At 42.6% G+C, this 17,156-nt stretch overlaps 1 protein-coding gene across 6 annotated transcripts in view; it reads right to left on the bottom strand.

Moving 5' to 3' along the window:
* Nucleotides 1-17,156, bottom strand: part of LOC131591646 (E3 SUMO-protein ligase PIAS2-like) — a 75,891-nt gene that overhangs the window by 42,223 nt on the left and 16,512 nt on the right. Inside the window, exon 1 of one of the 6 annotated variants that reach the window (XM_058862579.1) lies at nt 4,747-4,882. The exons of the other annotated variants lie outside the window; for them this stretch is intronic. The gene's annotated coding sequence lies outside the window, so the exon portion shown is untranslated. Of the gene's footprint in view, nt 1-4,746; nt 4,883-17,156 lie in introns of those variants that run through there. 6 annotated transcript variants of the gene reach the window in all.

Genomic DNA, 17,156 nt, shown 5'->3' with positions numbered 1-17,156 from the left:
GGGAGAAGGGGTTTGAAATTAGTAATCAATGACCTCCTTAGAGGGGGTACCCTCGAACCCTGCATGTCCCAACATAACACCCCCATCCTGGCAGTAAAGAAAGCGGATGGGAGCTTCCGACTGGTTCAGGATCTCAGGGCAGTAAATGCTAGAACCCGAACCAGGTTTCCGGTGGTGGCGAATCCTTATACTTTACTTAACAGACTCTCACCCGAGGATGTATGGTACAGTGTAATTGATCTAAAAGACGCATTCTGGACTTGTCCTTTGGATGAAGGGAGTAGGAATTTCTTTGCCTTTCAGTGGGAGGATCCGGACACAAATAGAAATCAGCAGCTAAGGTGGACGGTCCTCCCCCAGGGGTTAGTGGAATCACCAAATTTATTCGGACAGGCATTGGAACAATTACTTACTGAATTCATTCCAGAGGAAGGGACAAAGCTCTTACAATACGTAGATGATTTGCTAATTGCCGGAACCATGGAAGAACAGGTCAGAAAGAGTACAATATCGTTACTGAATTTTTTGGGAAAAAAGGGTTTGAAAGTATCAAAATCCAAACTGCAGTTCACAGAGCCCGAGGTAAAATATCTGGGACATTGGATTTCTCAGGGAAAAAAGAGGTTAGACCCTGACAGAGTGGCCGGGATTCTAGTACTCCCAGCCCCAAAAACAAAAAGACAAATCAGGCAATTTTTAGGGCTCCTGGGATACTGCAGACAGTGGATTGAAGGATACAGCGAAAAAGTAAAATTTTTGTATGAAAGACTAAACATGGATAGATTGAAATGGACTACTCAGGATGAAAGCAAGTTTCAAGAATTGAAAACTGCACTCATAACTGCCCCTGTTCTAACCTTGCCAGACACTAGCAAAGAATTCCAGCTATTTATCGATGTAAGTAGACAAACAGCCCAAGGAGTTCTGACCCAGGAGTGGGCAGAAAAGAAGAAGCCCATAGGATTTTTATCAAAAATCCTAGATCCAGTCAGTCGAGGGTGGCCTACTTGCTTGCAAGCAATTGTTGCAGTAGCTCTGTTAGTTGGGGAAGCAAAAAAGATAACTTTTGGAGCCTCTTTAACAGTCTACACCCCACACGATGTAAGGAATATCTTACAACAAAAGGCCGAGAAATAACTAACTGATTCAAGACTTCTGAAATACGAAGCCATGCTAATCAGTTCGCCAGGCCTCGAGTTAAGGACAACTACTGCCCAAAACCCGGCGCAGTTTTTGTTTGGGGAACCAACAGGTGAGCTATTTCATAATTGCATTGAAGCGGTAGAATTGCAAACTAAGGTAAGACCGGACCTGGAAGATCAAGAGTTAGAAGGAGGGGAAAAATGGTTCATTAATGGTTCATCAAAAATGGTAAAAGGAAAAAGAAAGTCAGGTTATGCCATCATAAATGGTATGACCGGACAGATCATAGAATCCGGCCCCTTGCAGGCATGCTGGTCGGCTCAAGCCTGTGAACTATTTGCGCTCTTAAGAGCCCTCAAAGGCTTAAAGGGAAAAAAAGGAACAATTTTCACGGATTCAAAGTATGCATTTGGGGTAGTGCACACTTTCGGAAAAATATGGGAAGAAAGAGGTTTAATAAATACTAAAGGAAAAGGATTAATACATGGAGAGATAATTAAACAAATTTTAGAAGCTGTCAGGGAGCCCCAGGAGATATCGGTAGTCCATGTAAGAGGACACCAAACTGGGTGGCAGTTTCACACCAGGGGAAACAATTTAGCGGACAAAGAGGCGAAACGAGCTGCATTGCTGGCGGTAAGTATTCCTGAGATTAGTCCCAAGGAACCCCCAGAAGTATCCGTGCTTCCTTCGGAGAAGGAGCGAGAAGACTTCAAGAAGGTAAGTGGATATTTCAAAGAAAATAAATGATGGTTGCCAGACGGGAGGGAGCTAGTTCCAAAAAGTATAGCGAGAGGAATACTCCGGAAATTGCATGAACAAACCCACTGGGGAACCAGAGCACTGGCTGAACAATTTTTAAAATTTTTCGGATGTAAAGGAATTTTTGAACTTGCCAAGCAAGAGGTACAGGGGTGTGTGATATGCCAGAAAGTAAACCGTTCAAATTCAAAACAAACAAATTGGGGTGGCCGACCGCTTTCGTATAGGCCATTTGAGAGAATCCAGGTGGATTTCACAGAATTACCGAAGATTGGAAGACAGATCAAGGTACTCACTTTACCTCAAAAAATCATTAAACAACTGTCAGAAGCATTGAGAATCAGATGGCAATATCACACTCCCTGGCATCCTCAAAGCTCGAGACAGGTAGAAAGGATAAATCAAACATTAAAATCACAATTGTCAAAATTATACATTTTAAGTGTGCTTGCTGTAAGCAGATTTGGGTAGCTCATTGCATAAGGGGTAATAAACCGAGGGGATTGTGCTCTAGGTGCCACGAGAGAGAATTAGACCAGACAAACAGATTCCTGATACTTGCAACTCGAGCGGGCCTTTTAGAACTAGACTCTCCGGAGTGGTTCCTGTTTTATCAAAAAGGATTAGGGGGTCAGCTTGATTGCAAAGCAGAACCCTTGGAAATTGAGTGCCGTAGGACCGTGAAAGTACCGTGCAGATTTGAACCGGTTAAAGCGTCTCGGTGGGCAACCTTTAAGCGGAGGTTTGCCATCAGGACATCAAGGGCCCCTGAAGACAGTCCTTGCTGCCGAGAAGATGGTTATCCCCGCCGTATACTTTTGTACGGGCGGAGGGAATGGCAGAGGGATGCAATTGTGGGGAATCCTGATGTCCCTGAGCCTAGTCATGTGCTCAATCAAGGAAATAGAGCCCGAGGTACCCCCAGGGGAGGGTCCCCAGGGGAAGTGTGAGCAGTGTCAGACTGCCACAAAAATCGAGCGCTTGACCGAGTGCCCTTTAGAACTACACGCAGGTATTTGTTGGTTAAACGGCACTCAGTTCAAATTGTGTAAATCAAAAGAGAAAATCTGGTGCTCGAATTCGAGAGCAAGTATCAAGGAAAAACCCATTCGGAACTTGGAAGAAATAGGGGTTGCAATGACCCACTTCCGAAACAAAAGAGAAATAAAGGGAACTCCCCCAATCGAAGTCTGTGGACAGTGTAATAAAACTGTCTGGATTGGGGGAAAGAAACACTCGACATTTCTGGCTTACCACCGAGTTAACCCTACCTGCTACAGTAAAGCAAACTTAAAACCATGCATGATGGGGGGAAAATTGTACTGGGAAGGGAAGAATGTGAAACACGAGGCAAAGCTGACATTCAATAATGAACCCATAATTTTGGAACTATTGAAGTCAGATGACGAGAACTCGTGTCTTCAATTTAACCCAGTGTTCTGTTTTTCAAAAAGATGAAGAAAGATTAGACCCAGAAAGTAAAAAAAAAAAAAAAAAAAGAGAGTAAAAAAGAGATACTTTCCTTCAAAGGAAAATGTGAAAATAACGAATTTTTAAATGTAATAAATTATTAAGTGGGGGACTGTAATAAATTATTGTTGTATTAAAAATTCGAAGTGTATATAAGACAAATATGTTTTGCAAGAATATAAAAAAATATAAAGTATAGAAAAACCTCTCCTCAGAGTAGGACGAGGTTTTTCTCCAAGAAGTTGCTGATTGCCAGCAACGCCCAAGATAACTAACCCAGGCCGGCCCATCAACTCAAACAAACAAACAGGACACGGACCATCAAGAAGACAATGGAACTGGCTCGGGAAATTATCTACCTCCGGACCCAAGCAACGCCCTGCAAATTCCAGTGGGTACAGAAACTGATCAGTGAAAAAGACAAGTTCCAAAAAGAAAGACTTCGCCAGACCTGAACATCCCTGTGTTGAAAAAGCAATCAGGGGAGACAAAAGGGAAAACCCGGCCGAGATACCCATCGGCACCAGCCCGGATTCCACCACCCTGCCATGAAAAACCTAACATTGCAACACACACAGAAACTCCTTTACATATGAGGAGATTCTGGCCGGACAGTAGTTAATGTCTTTATTCTATGCCAGGAAATCCATTCACTGGACAATCAAGGACACTTGGTGAATGGAACCGGCCTGGAATTTTAGCCTGAGGACTTAAAAATCCTATAAAACCCCAAGCCTGAGAGCGCTCAGACGTGGATTTGGGAAACCTATACCTCTGGTGTAGACCCCTGTCCACCCGGCGCTGCGCTGATCTTTTTATTGTGGGTTTTTATCGCTGTTTTACTTATTATTGTTTATTAATAAATTTCTCTTTGATTTTATCCCAAAATTGCCTTTGCATTTATAACAACCCTATTAATATGACAGCTGAATCAATTTTGAAGTGGGCTTGGAGAATCATTTCCAGAGGTGGTTATCCAATCCTTCACTGATTTTTTTTGTTTGTTTGCAGACTATGGGATGCTGGTGCAGTGTTTTAGTGGTTAATGACTGTTCCATATTACATATGTTGTTAATAATGGTTATTATTTAATTGACTTTTAACTGCTATAAGTTTTTATTTATTGTGTATATGGTTTTGTGTTAATGTTGATGTGTATGACAGAAGTACATCTCATTTTATTTTTTTAAAAAAAACGGGGGGAATTGATGCCCTAGAAGCATTTGATTAGTGTAATATGTGCATTAGAAATTTGGACCACAATGATGAAATATTTACATCAAGATTTAGAAAGATCATATAAGCTGAATTTACAATTAAGTGTACTACAGCTAAGTCAAAATAATTTATTAACTTCAAGGGGAGAAGTACCTGTGTTTTGTGGACAGGTTCAAAAAGGTCACCTGTTCATCTGACCAGACTGTCTGCCTTTGAAAACATGAGATCCAGTAAACGCAGACGTCACCACACAACCTTGATACTCCAGACAAAATCAGAAGTGGACCTGTCAGGACACAGTTGTGACTGAAAACTACACAGACAGTTCTCCAACAGAAATTTTATGCTGTTATCATGATGTTGTGTCTCTACCAAGTTTTTTTTCAGTTATTCTCTGTTTTAAGATTTAGAAGGATGTGAAGAACAACCTGAACATCGACGCCCTCAGTCACTGATCGGCTGCCAGCTGACATCACCAGAGGAGCGGATGTTCCAAGACTGAATCGCGTTAAATCATCGTTTGTGAGAAGAGTTTTATAGAAGATCTAGAAGAGTATGGAGACTCCATCTAGCTGTATATAAAAGCAAATTGTAACTGTATTTTTACCCTTTAGGCAAATTGCTTTCACACTTAGATTGCATAAATACCAGAGCACGTGTGTTAAAAGTAGTTAGACAATAGTTAAGATAAAAGGCTTTAGTTTGTGTGATAATTGTTGTTTATAGGTTATTGATAATTTTAGGGAAGATATTAGTATAAGGTGTAAGTATTCCCCCTTCAAGAGTTGAAGTGAGTGTATCTGAAAATTCATTTAACCTAAAAACCTAGCCGTGATTCTAAAAGCTTGGTGTCATTTGCATGGAACAAACTGCTTATAGTAACTGTAATGTGCATAGTCCCAACTGTCTGCTAACTAACATCCAAAAGCGACAGAATATATGGGTCACTCTGGCACGTTTGATAGGCCAAAAATCAATGTGTTTAAGCCTAGCCACACCTGGAGATCCCTTTTACACCTGTCTCATAGGAGTCCCTGAATGGGATCCTCAAGCATTTAAAAATTTAGTTAGCAATGAAACTCGATTGAATCAAATGGCAATGTTATGAGAGTGCAATCGCACTGTTGGCTTCAAGTCGAGACAACTTGAAGCCTGTTGGCAAGCAAAAGTTATTGAAGTTCTCAATGTTACCATAGGGCCCCCAGAAGAATTGGATTTGTTAGGTTCCACCAATACCTCAGGTGGATGGATCATGTTTGAGCCCCTGTCAAAAAGCCACTCCAACAAAGTGATGCAACACTGAACTACAGTTAACCCTATAGTTGATCTCATTACTAACAGCGAAAGTAAAGCTTTTTATTCACGGTGCAATCTCACAGGATGATCACCAAGGCGATTACCTAGTTCAATATTCTTAATCTGTGGAGATAGAGCATGGAATGGAATTCCTGCTAGCCCACACAGAGGACGCTGTTGCCTTGGGAAACTTACTTTGTTCCATCCAAACTTACACCATTTGCTGAATATAGCTGGTGAAATAAAAAACATCAAACGGTCAAAGCCAAGCCTGAATGAATTACAATGTGATGATGTTAAGAGACCCAGACTTTTAAAGTCGTGGTATAATATGGCTGGCCTCCTTTTTTACTCCAGGAGCAGCTGCTGCTAAAGGCTTGGCAACCCTAAAAAGGCTAGCTTGTTGGACCAGGAAAGAACTGAACTTAACATCAACAATGTTAAGTGAACTTTCAGCTGATGCAAGTAATGTACGTCATGCAGTATTACAAAATCAAACTGCAATTGATTTCTTGCTCTTGGAACAAGGACATGGTTGTGAGGAGTTTGAAGGCATGTGCTGTTTGAACCTTACTGATCATTCAGTTTCCATCCACAAGCAACTAAACCAGCTACAGAATGGGTTACATGCCCTGAAAGAAGATAATGACCCCATTAGAAGTTGGTTAGCCAACTGGGGCATCACTGGATGGTTGAAGTCTCTTGTGCTGAAAGGGGAATGAATTTTACTTATAATATTAACAGGGATAGTTGTTTTAAGCTGTATGTTATCTTGTCTCTGTAAAAGTGTAAAATGAATCATGTCTAAAGCCTGGCTTGTGCAAAAAGAGAAACGGGGAATTGTAGTAAAACATTTTAACAGAGTAAAGGCATGGTATTTTAGTAAAAGCCTGTCTGCACAAGCCAGCCTTTGGTATAAGTGGTGATATTAAAGGTAGTGTCCTTGAAACTCTCCTGGAGCAGCAAGAAAGAAAGAAAAACAATAGCCTTGTGTACAGGAGAAAAAATGTAAAATAATACATAGATAATATTTTAAATTGGGCATGAAAGGCCTGTCTGCACAAACCAACCTCTGGAATAAGTCATGTTATTAAAGACTGAAGTCCTTGGAACTTTCCTGCAGGTGAGAGAATAAGGCAAAACAATATCCTTGTGTACAGGAGAAAAAATGTAAACCTGTGTGTATTAGCCAATGGTGACTTGCTTAGCCCGCGGACCCTGTAAAACCCTATAAAAGGCATGCTAAAGATAGAAATAAACGGCATTCACTCTTACTTCTGTGAAGACTTGTGAATAGTCTGGCAGTCTCTCAATTACTGGCACTCCAAATGCCCATCCCCCCACCGTGGCAGCACGAAAAATGGATGTGGAGTTTGCGGCAGCTAAAGAACTGCTTCTTAGCATTATTGTTAAACGAGGCTAAGCAGTCAGGGAAAAGGACCTGGAAAAGCTCGTTGTATGGGCTAAAAATCATGGGCACTTAGCGGTGCCCCCACTGCTTTTTGCAGTTGAAGAATGGACGGATATAGGGAATCTGATGTGGGAAACGGCAATCATGGGAAAGAGTAAAGATGCAATCGTGCTCAGTTCAATATGGAAAATTGTGTTGAACACCTTAAGAGATATGAAGGCGGAGTTGTTGGCGTCTGGAATACAGAGCGTGTGCCCTTGTTTCTGATAGTTATAAGATCCAGAAAAACACTGAATTTCATATAACATGAAATTTATGAGCATGTTTTCATGGTGATACATGAGAACAAATGTTAAAGTTAGAAAAAGCTAAAAGTGTGTGTAGATTAGAAAATTTTCTTAAATCACTGGGTGAAAAAGTTTAGAGAACAAGAGACAAGATGGAGGATTTAGAGTGTTGTCTCTTGTCCCTTCTTCTTTCTTCTTCATGTTCTTCTCCTAGAGGTTTTTGGGTAATAGTAAGTGATTGGACAAAAAATGCCGCAGTGCAGCACATAGGTGATGGGTCATCGGGTCATTAAGAAAAATAATATACGTGTCTATTGTTAATTGGGTAAAAATAGGTATAAAGATAAAAGAACTGTGTATTTCGGGGCCATTTTGTGCATCAGACACGAACTGTGCTACAAGGCCTTGTTTGTACCATCAGAAGAAAGAAATGTACCAGATTGCAAAGATTAACCTTGTGTAGCCAGCCTGGAGAGACCTGTCAAATTCTGTGATTACCTTTTAATAAACATGAGAAACAAGATTCTAATGAGCTCGGGAGTTTTCTTCAAATCATAAGAACTGAGATAAGCAGGGCTCCCCACGAGGAAGGATCCCAAAAGAATTCAGTCCAAAGGAGGCTGAGAAATCCAGGAAGAGAAAGAAAAATACAGAAGAAATGCAGCAGAATAAGAGAAAAAGAAAAAAGAGTTTTTGGAGAAAAGTTACAGGAGTCCTCGATTGCAGCCCCCACTTTAGAAGCCATGGTTTGGCTCGAGACGGATGTGCCACAGCAGTTATCTCCTGCCACATCGATCAGCCGTCTGGGTGCTTTCTTTGGGGTTGGGCATGCTCGGCCTGTGAAGGGGCTCACAGGAAGGCAGTGTAGCACCGTATCGGAACTTTTAAAATCTCAGGGGTGCTCCGGTGCGGCTGCATCCGTGCCAGCAGAGCCTAAGCCAAAAGTTACCCTGCCAAATGTGGATGTAGAAATGACGACTCCCCCAGAAGGAGTGGGCGCCAGCTCCAGCCAGGCGGAGCCTGACACGTCAGGGGAAGTGAGAGCCACAGAGTGCAAACCAAAGATCTATCCTTTGCTGCCATCTACTGTTCACTGGGGAAGACCGCAAGATGTCCCTCTCCCCCCAGATGATGACATCTCTATGTACTCCGATGACGGACGGCCTCCAGCAGGAGTGGAGCCAATTAATGGCGATGATACATCAAAGAAAGAGTTACTGGAATGGCAACAACAAATAGAACAGCTTGTGCGACAGCTGCAAGCTCAGATTGAGCAGACACTACGTGCAAACGAAGTACAGCGTCATCAAGAGAAAGCAGCTCTGCATCACACACCGATGCAGTGGGCAGAGACAGTTCAACAACTGCAGGATATGCTGCGTCCTGAACCATCTGCTCTACCTTTGGAGACACTGTTAACACCACAATCTTGTTCCAGCTCTAATTCTACTACCCTGGAGGAAGAGAACAGAAAACACAGAGCATAGCAAAGGTGGACTGGCATCATTCGAGATGCAATCCTTGAAGGAGAATGGCAAGCAGCAGCGGCAGTCGCTTGTCCCATTTTATATTATCAGCAAAATTCACACTATGAACAGCACAACTGGAAGATCTTGCAGCAAGCCAGAAAGACTGTTACCGAGCATGGCATTAAATCTGAAGCTGCAAACACTGCATTGGATTGGCTGTTCACCTCTGATGTTAATAGTCCCATAGACAGCCAAAATCTCGCACGTCTGCTTTTAACTCCATCACAGCTTATGGTGTGGGAGATGGAATGGAAAAGGTTAGCAGTTTTGGAAGCCAATCAACCTCGAGATCAGAATGATGTATTGTATGGACTTAATCCTGACATGATCACTGGTTCAGGAATATACAGTCATATGACTGTACAGTTAAACTACCCCCTTGCAATGCATCATTTGTCTGCACAGCTTGCTCATCAAGCCTTCAATGCTGTGCCTGATTCGAAACCTCATCCTTCCTTCACAACACTACTGCAAGGCCTTACGAAACCATATCCTCATTTCATCGACTGTCTGTTGGAAGCCCTGAAAGCTCAGAATGACATGACTGAGGAGGCAAAACAGAGCATGTTTAAGCTATTAGCTTTTGAGAATGCCTATTAAAAAATAAAGCCTATCCTTGACACGCTCCCAAAACAAGCAGATGTGGGAGACATGCTAGATATTGCTCTGATGGTTAATCAGAAACAAGGACAACTTGTAGCCAATGCAGTTGCAGAAGCCATGAAACCAGCTACAAGTCTACTCGCTGCTGCAGTCAGTAAACTAAAAACCAAATGTAAATCTTCTGCTACTACTTTGAGCATTTGCTACCGATGTGGCAACAAAGGACACTTTCAAAAATTCTGTTGAGTTCCTGTGTGGTGTGACCAATGCCAAATAGACAATCATGCCAAGCTGCCTTCCAGTTCACAAAAAACGTGAACAAGAGCGCGAGGAGCTGTCGCGCAGGGACACAAGTAGCCGGCCCAACTCTATACAGCAGCTAAACCCACCAGCAACCAGAGGAAGCCTGGGAATCGATTTGGCAGCATCAGTAGATGTCACTCTCATCGACAGCACCATTCATAAGATCCCAGCTGGAGTCACAGGACCCATCTATTCTGTCACCAGTGCACCTGGTGCTTTGTTGACTGTGACATCATCTGCTGGAGTTGCGGGACTTATTGTTTTCCCAGGAGTTATTGATGCTGATTACACCGGTGAAATCCAAGTTTGTGCCTACACCTTAGCCCCTCCACTTACGATTAGAAAAGGGACAAGAATTGCTCAGTTGGTGTTGCTTAAAATGGTGGCAACTGAAAAAGACATTTTTCTAAGTGCTCCTAGACGTGGAGCCAGAGGATTTGGATCTACAGGAGACGCAGTGGTGAATCTTGTTTAACAAATGAACCATCGACCAGTAGTTGAAACCACCCTGTGCAAGAGAACGAAACAGCAAAGAGTCAAGAGGATGTTAGACACAGGAGCTGATGTTACCATTGTCAGCAGAGTTTGGTGGCCAAAGGAGTGGCTTCTCCACAGAGCCTTGAACTCAGTTCAAGATGTAGGATGATACTCCACACCACTGAGAAGTGTACATCCAATTCAGTTTTGATTTCCTGAAGGACAGACTACCACCTTATGTCCATACATCATGCCTTTGCCTGGAAGCCTTGGAGGGCTCGTTGGTCGAGATGTTCTCAGCCAGCTCGGGGCAACACTAACTCTTCCTACTTAATCACTTTTTCAGTAGTTGCCACTGCTGACAGGCTGCCAACCCCAAGGATTCAGTGGAAATCTAATGAGCCAGTGTGGGTTGAGCAGTGGCCTCTCTCTCAGGAGCGGCTGGCAATTGCGCATGAATTTGTTAAAGAACAGCTACAAGCGAAGCATATCCAATCATCACTCAGCCCATGGAATACTCCAATCTTTGTCATCCCAAAGAAATCTGGGAAATGGCGACTGCTGCATGATCTGCGCAAGGTAAATGACCAGATGTGGGCAATGGGAGCATTACGACCAGGGATGCCTTCTCCCACAATGTTGCCACAAGAATGGCATCTTCTAGTTATAGATTTTAAAGACTGTTTTTTCACAATACCCCTGCAAAAAGAAGACAGTGCAATTTGCCTTCACCTTACCATCAATCAACAAACAAAGTCCATCTCAGAGATTTGAGTGGGTGGTCCTCCCACAGGGGATGAAAAATTCTCCAACAATGTGCCAACTGTTTGTGCACTGGGCACTGACACCTGTGCGGGCCAAGCTCTCCCAGACAATTATTTATCACTACATGGATGACATCTTGTTTTGTCAACGTGATCCATTCCAAGATGAAGATCTTGTATTTATCACCGCTCAACTCGCAGCAAAAGGCTTGGTGGTTGCCCCAGAAAAAATTCAAAAGAAAGCTCCATGGAAGTATCTAGGGTGGATTCTGACATCTTCATCAGTCCGCCCACAAAAATTAGAATTGACCACTGAGACCAACACCCTTAATGACGCACAGAAACTTATTGGAGATCTGCAATGGGTACGATCCATTGCTGGTATGAGAAATGATGAGAGGGCATCTTTAATGGACCTCTTAAAAGGCACAGATCCACAAACTCCGATTACCCTTTCTATAAAACAGAAGAAATATCTCCAATACCTAGGGAAGAAACTGCTTTCAACACTAGCAGACAGAAGATTGCCAGATGTGCCTTTGGGACTTATGATTTGTAACCACCCTATTGCCCCGTGTGCTATCATATTCCAATGGCCTTCTTGGCAAAAAGAGAAAGGGGGAGAAGACCCACCTGAGAGCTGTCAAGATGCCAAGCAACCTGTCAAGAAGGTATGGTCAGTGAGATTAGCAAGGAAATGTGCAGAGCCTTTGACAATCCTTGAGTGGATTTTTACGCCGCATACGCCACCAATGAGTATTTGGCAGAGGACAGAAGCAATTGCTTATCTCATCAAAAAAGCGAAAATGCAAATTGTGGAAATTAGTGGTGCTGAACCAGAGCATATCAGTCTACCAATAAAGATAGAAAACTTTGAGTGGATGTTGAGACATTCAGAACCAATTCAATTAGCGCTGCTCAATTATCCAGGAACTGCACACAACAGGCAACCTAAAGATCCACGCTTACAGGTTATCCTAAAGCAGCAGAGGTTGCAACAGCCCAAAGTAGTGCAGCAGCCAGTGAAAGGCCTTATGGTATATACTGACACAGGAAGTCGACAGAAAAAAGCAGCCTGTACCTGGCGAGAAGGCTCGAGTTGGAAAAGCAATACCAAGACGGAGATGCACATGACTCACTGCAGATGTTGGAACTTACAGCTGTCTCATGGGCACTGTCTCGTTGGCGAGACAGAAAGCTGAACATTGTGTCAGATTCATTATATGTGGTAGGAGTGGTACAACGTATTGAAGATGCTCTCATCAAGCCACCAGATAATAAGCGATTGTGTCAACTATTCTTGGAAATTAAAAGAGCTATTGAGGACAGGGGAGAATCTTGTTGCATCATTCACATTCACAGTCATCAAACAGGTCTCGGAGAAGGCAATGCAAAAGCTGACACGCTTGTCAGTCCTGTTGTTGCAGCACCAAGAGACTCCTTCGCAGCTGCAAGAGAGAGTCACGCTCTCTTTCATCAAGACGCAAAAGCCTTACAGAGACTATTGCTGTCTATAAAGCTCGCTCGCGGTGAGAGACTTCTCCAGGGTCAAACTGTTCAGGTATAAGCAATTTATTATATGGGTAAAGAGAGGGGAGACCTGTGTCCGCCACCAGCCTCGGCATCCACATGGTCCGGGGGAGGAGGGAGAGAGTGGGGAGAGCAGGAGAGAAGAGGTTGGAAAAGGGGAGGGAGGGCATAAGAGCAACAGAGGGAGAGCGGGGGGAAACCAGGGAGGCTTATGAGAGAGGGGGAAGACAAGAGAGGGATAAGAGGGGGAAAAACTAAGAGGGTAAGAGTAAGAAAGGGAAAGAGGGAAGAGTTAGGAGTTAAGAGGTAAGAGCAGGGGAGAGGGGAGCTGAGAGAGGGGTAAAGGGGTAAGAGTCAAGAGAGAAGGGTTCAGAGGTAAGAGAGAAAAGCTAAGAGAGCGAAGTTCTTGTTACAATCCAATATATCTTTTTCTATAGTGAATATTCTAATTCCCAGTAACCAATCACTATGAGATACATCCACTAAAGATTTTACATACAGCGTTTGAGCATCTCCATATTAACATACTGTGTTGCATTTTAAACTCTACAAGCTTTACAAGTTCTTTCCTTGCTTCTTGACCTTTGGATTCTCTATCAGCAGAAGGACATTGTTTCATCAGCAGGGATTCTCCTTTAGCTGGCTAGGCTATTGTTCTTTGGTTAACCAGTACTCAGTATCCTATGACTCAAAGCAGGCTTTCATTTCTACTTTGATTCTAGCCTTCATATTTTCAGAATCTTCTGCCAAACAATCACATTCATAAGGTTTCCCTGTTTCACCCTCCCCAACAAGAGACAATTTAATAACAGCTCAATAGATGCACAAAGCATTGTAAAATCCTGTCCACAATGTAGTCAGTATGGAACCACTCTAGGCTTAGGTGTTAACCCTAGAGGCCTTCAAGCCTGTGAGATCTGGCAGATGGATGTAACACGTGCCTGAATTTGGTCGCCTCAAACACGTACATGTCACAGTAGATACCTTTTCAAAAATGATTTGGGCCACTGCACAAATAGGAGAAAGAAGCATACATGTAATGCGACATTTAGTAGCTTGCTTTGCTGTAATGGGAGTTCCAAAAGAACTGAAAACAGACAAATGGCCTGCATATGTAGGACCACGAGTTTCTCGGTTCTTACAAAAATGGGGAGTCATGCATGTAACCGGAATTGCCCGTGTGTCAACTGGACAAGCCATTGTAGAAAGAACCCATAAGACCCTAAAAGAGTATTTAAGTAAACAGAAAACACCTGAAAAATCAGACCCTACCATTCGATTGCAGCATGTGTTATTTACTCTGAATTTCCTCAGTTTAGTTGGAGAGTTAGAGCAGCCCCCGGTGGTAATTCATAATAGTCAGGTAAAGATGCAAGCTACCCCAGAAATTAAATTACATTATAAGGACCCAAAGACAGGTATCTGGGAGGGACCGAATCCATTGCTGTTTAACGGGCATGGTTACAGTTCTGTTTCCACAGATGCTGGACCACTATGGGTGACTAGCCGATGGACCAAACCAGCCATGAAGGATCTGAAGAACAATCAGAACGTTGATGCCCTCAGTCAGTCACTGATCGGCTGCCAGCTGACATCACGGGAGCAGCAGATGTTTCAAGACTGAATCGTGTTAAACCATAGTCTGTTTGTGAGAGAAACTCTGTAGAAGATCTAAAAGAGTGTAGAGACTCCATCTAACTGTACACAAAACAAATTGTAGTGTGTTTACCCTTTGGGCAGGTTGCTTTCACGCTTGGACTGCATGTGTGCGGGAGCACGTGTGTTAAAGGTGATGAGATCATAGTTTAAGATAAAGAGTTTTAGTTTGTGTAGTAATTGTTATTTGTAGGTTATTGATAAGTTCAGAAAATATATTAGTATAAGATATAAGTATTTTCACTTCAAGAGTTCATGTAAGCATATTTGAAAGTTCATTTAACGTTAAAGCCTTAATTGTGATCCTGCAAGCATGGTGTCATTTGCATGGAACAAACTGCTTATAGTAATTGTGCTGTGCATAGTCCCAGTCAACTGTCTGCTAACTAACATCCAAAAGCGACAGAGTCACTCTAGCACACTTTACAGGCCAAAAATCAATGTGTTTAAGCCTAGCCACACCTGGAGATCCTTTTCGCACCTGTCTCATAGGAGTCCCTGAATGGGATCCTCAAGCATTTAAAAGTTTAGTTAGTAATGAGACTTGACTGAATCGATCTGCAATGTTACAAGAGTGCAATCACACTATTGGCCTCAGATCAAGACAACTTGAAGCCTGTTGGCAAGCAAAAAATATCGAAGTTCTCAATGTTACCATAGGGCCCCCAGAAGAATTGGATTTGTTAGGTTCCACCAATACCTCAGGTGGATGGATCATGTTTGAGTCCCCAACAAAAAGCCATTCTAACAAAGTAACGTAGCACTGGGCAACAGTCAACCCTATAGTTGATCTCGTTACTCACACTGAAAATAAAGCTTTTTATTCACGGTGCAATCTCACAGGATGATCACCAAGGCTATTACCTAGTTCAATATTCCTAATCTGTGGAGATAGAGCATGGAATTCCTGCTAGTCCACATAGAGGACCCTGTTATCTTGAGAAACTTACTTTGTTTCACCCAAGCTTACATCAATTGCTGAATGTAGCTGATAAGATAAAAAACATCAAACGGTCAAAGCGAAGCCTAAATGAATTACAACGTAATGATGTTAGAGACCCAGACCTTTGGAATCGTGGTATAATATGGGCAGCCTCCTTTTTTATTCCAGGAGCAGCTGCTGCTAAAGGCTTAGCAACTCAAAAAAGGCTCGCTTACTGGACTAAAAAAGAATTAAACTTAACATCAACAATGTTAAGTGAACTTTTAGCCAACGTGAGTAGTGTACGTCCTGCAGTACTACAAAATCGAGCTGCAATTGACTTTTTGCTCTTAGCACAAGGACATGGTTGTGAGGAGTTTGAAAGCATGTGCTGTTTTAATCTTATTGATCATTCAGTTTCCATCCATAAGCAACTACAACAGCTACAGGATGGGTTACATGCCCTGAAAGAAGATAGTGACCCCATTGGAAGTTGGTTCGCCGGCTGGGGCATCACTGGATGGTTGAGGTCTCTTGTGCTAGAAGGGGGGCGAATTTTAATTATAGTGTTAATTGAGATGATAATTTCAAATTGTATGTTATCTTGTCTTCGTAAAAGTGTAGAACGAGTCACATCCAAAGCCTGGATTGTGCAAAAAGAGAAAGGGGGGATTGTAGTGAATATTTTAACAGAAGGTGGGCATGAAAGGCCTGTCTGCACAAACCAGCCTCTGTAATAAGTCATGATATTAAAGATTAAAGTCCTTGAAACTTTCCTGCAGAAGAGAGAATAAAGCAAAACTATATCCTTGTGTACAGGAGAAAGAATGTAAACCTGTGTGTATTAGCCAATAGTAACTTGCTTAGCCCGCGGACCCTGTAAAACCCTATAAAAGGTGTGCTAAAGATAGAAATAAACAACGTTCACTATACTTCTGTGAAGACTCAGTGAATAGTCTGAGCGGTTTCTCAATAACTAAAAATACCTCTGTGCAACCAACACCAAGAATGGTGCAAAAGACCAAATTTTCCTTAAATTTGTGAACTGACACATAAGCATCCGGAGTGTGAAATAACAGGATATGAACATGGGAAGACCTTATCTATAGAATATCCTGTAGGCAGGTCAGAGGTTAAAAATCAAACAAGAAGAGAACCTGGAATATCAAGACTTCCCAAGGAAGTTTGAATAATAAAACATATGAATATGCATGAGCCTCAGGAATGATACAGTATAAAGGCAAACTGTTTCAAATCTATGGTGTGTTCTTTGGCTGCTTGCCAGGAGCACCCCAGTGCTGGCCTTTTGTCTTTTATTTTATTCCCTATTTAACTTTTTAAAACTCCTGAAGAGTTACTCTGTTTTTCACACATACCATACCACAACAGCTCAGATATAAAAGCTAAGGGAGGGAGAAGGAACCGGGGGGAGGGGGGGGGGGGGGGGGCATTTGTTATTCTACAATGTTTGCCTTCCAAAGCAACCACTATGCATGCTGAAGCCCTGCTTCCTGGGAAGTTTCTGAACATTGCTTGCTGATGGGAAGTAGAGAATAAACTTTTTTTCTTTTTGCTTGTGCTCACACAAACTTTCACTTTTGCTTTAGTACACTGTCTTATCTCAACCTACAAGTTGTTTTCCATCTGATTTTCTCTCCCCTATCCTGCTGGGGAATGATAGAGCAGCCTGGTTGACACCTGGCATCCAGCCAAGGTCAACCCACCACACCCTGATAGATGTGTTCCTCGCTTGCACTAGGCAGAGACTTCAGGTCAAAATCTTTC

This window comes from Poecile atricapillus, chromosome W (assembly GCF_030490865.1).
Source record: "Poecile atricapillus isolate bPoeAtr1 chromosome W, bPoeAtr1.hap1, whole genome shotgun sequence".
Classification (NCBI taxonomy): Eukaryota; Metazoa; Chordata; class Aves; order Passeriformes; family Paridae; genus Poecile; species Poecile atricapillus.
Note: the sequence above shows the minus strand (reverse complement) of the source record. Positions and strands in the feature narration are given on the sequence as shown.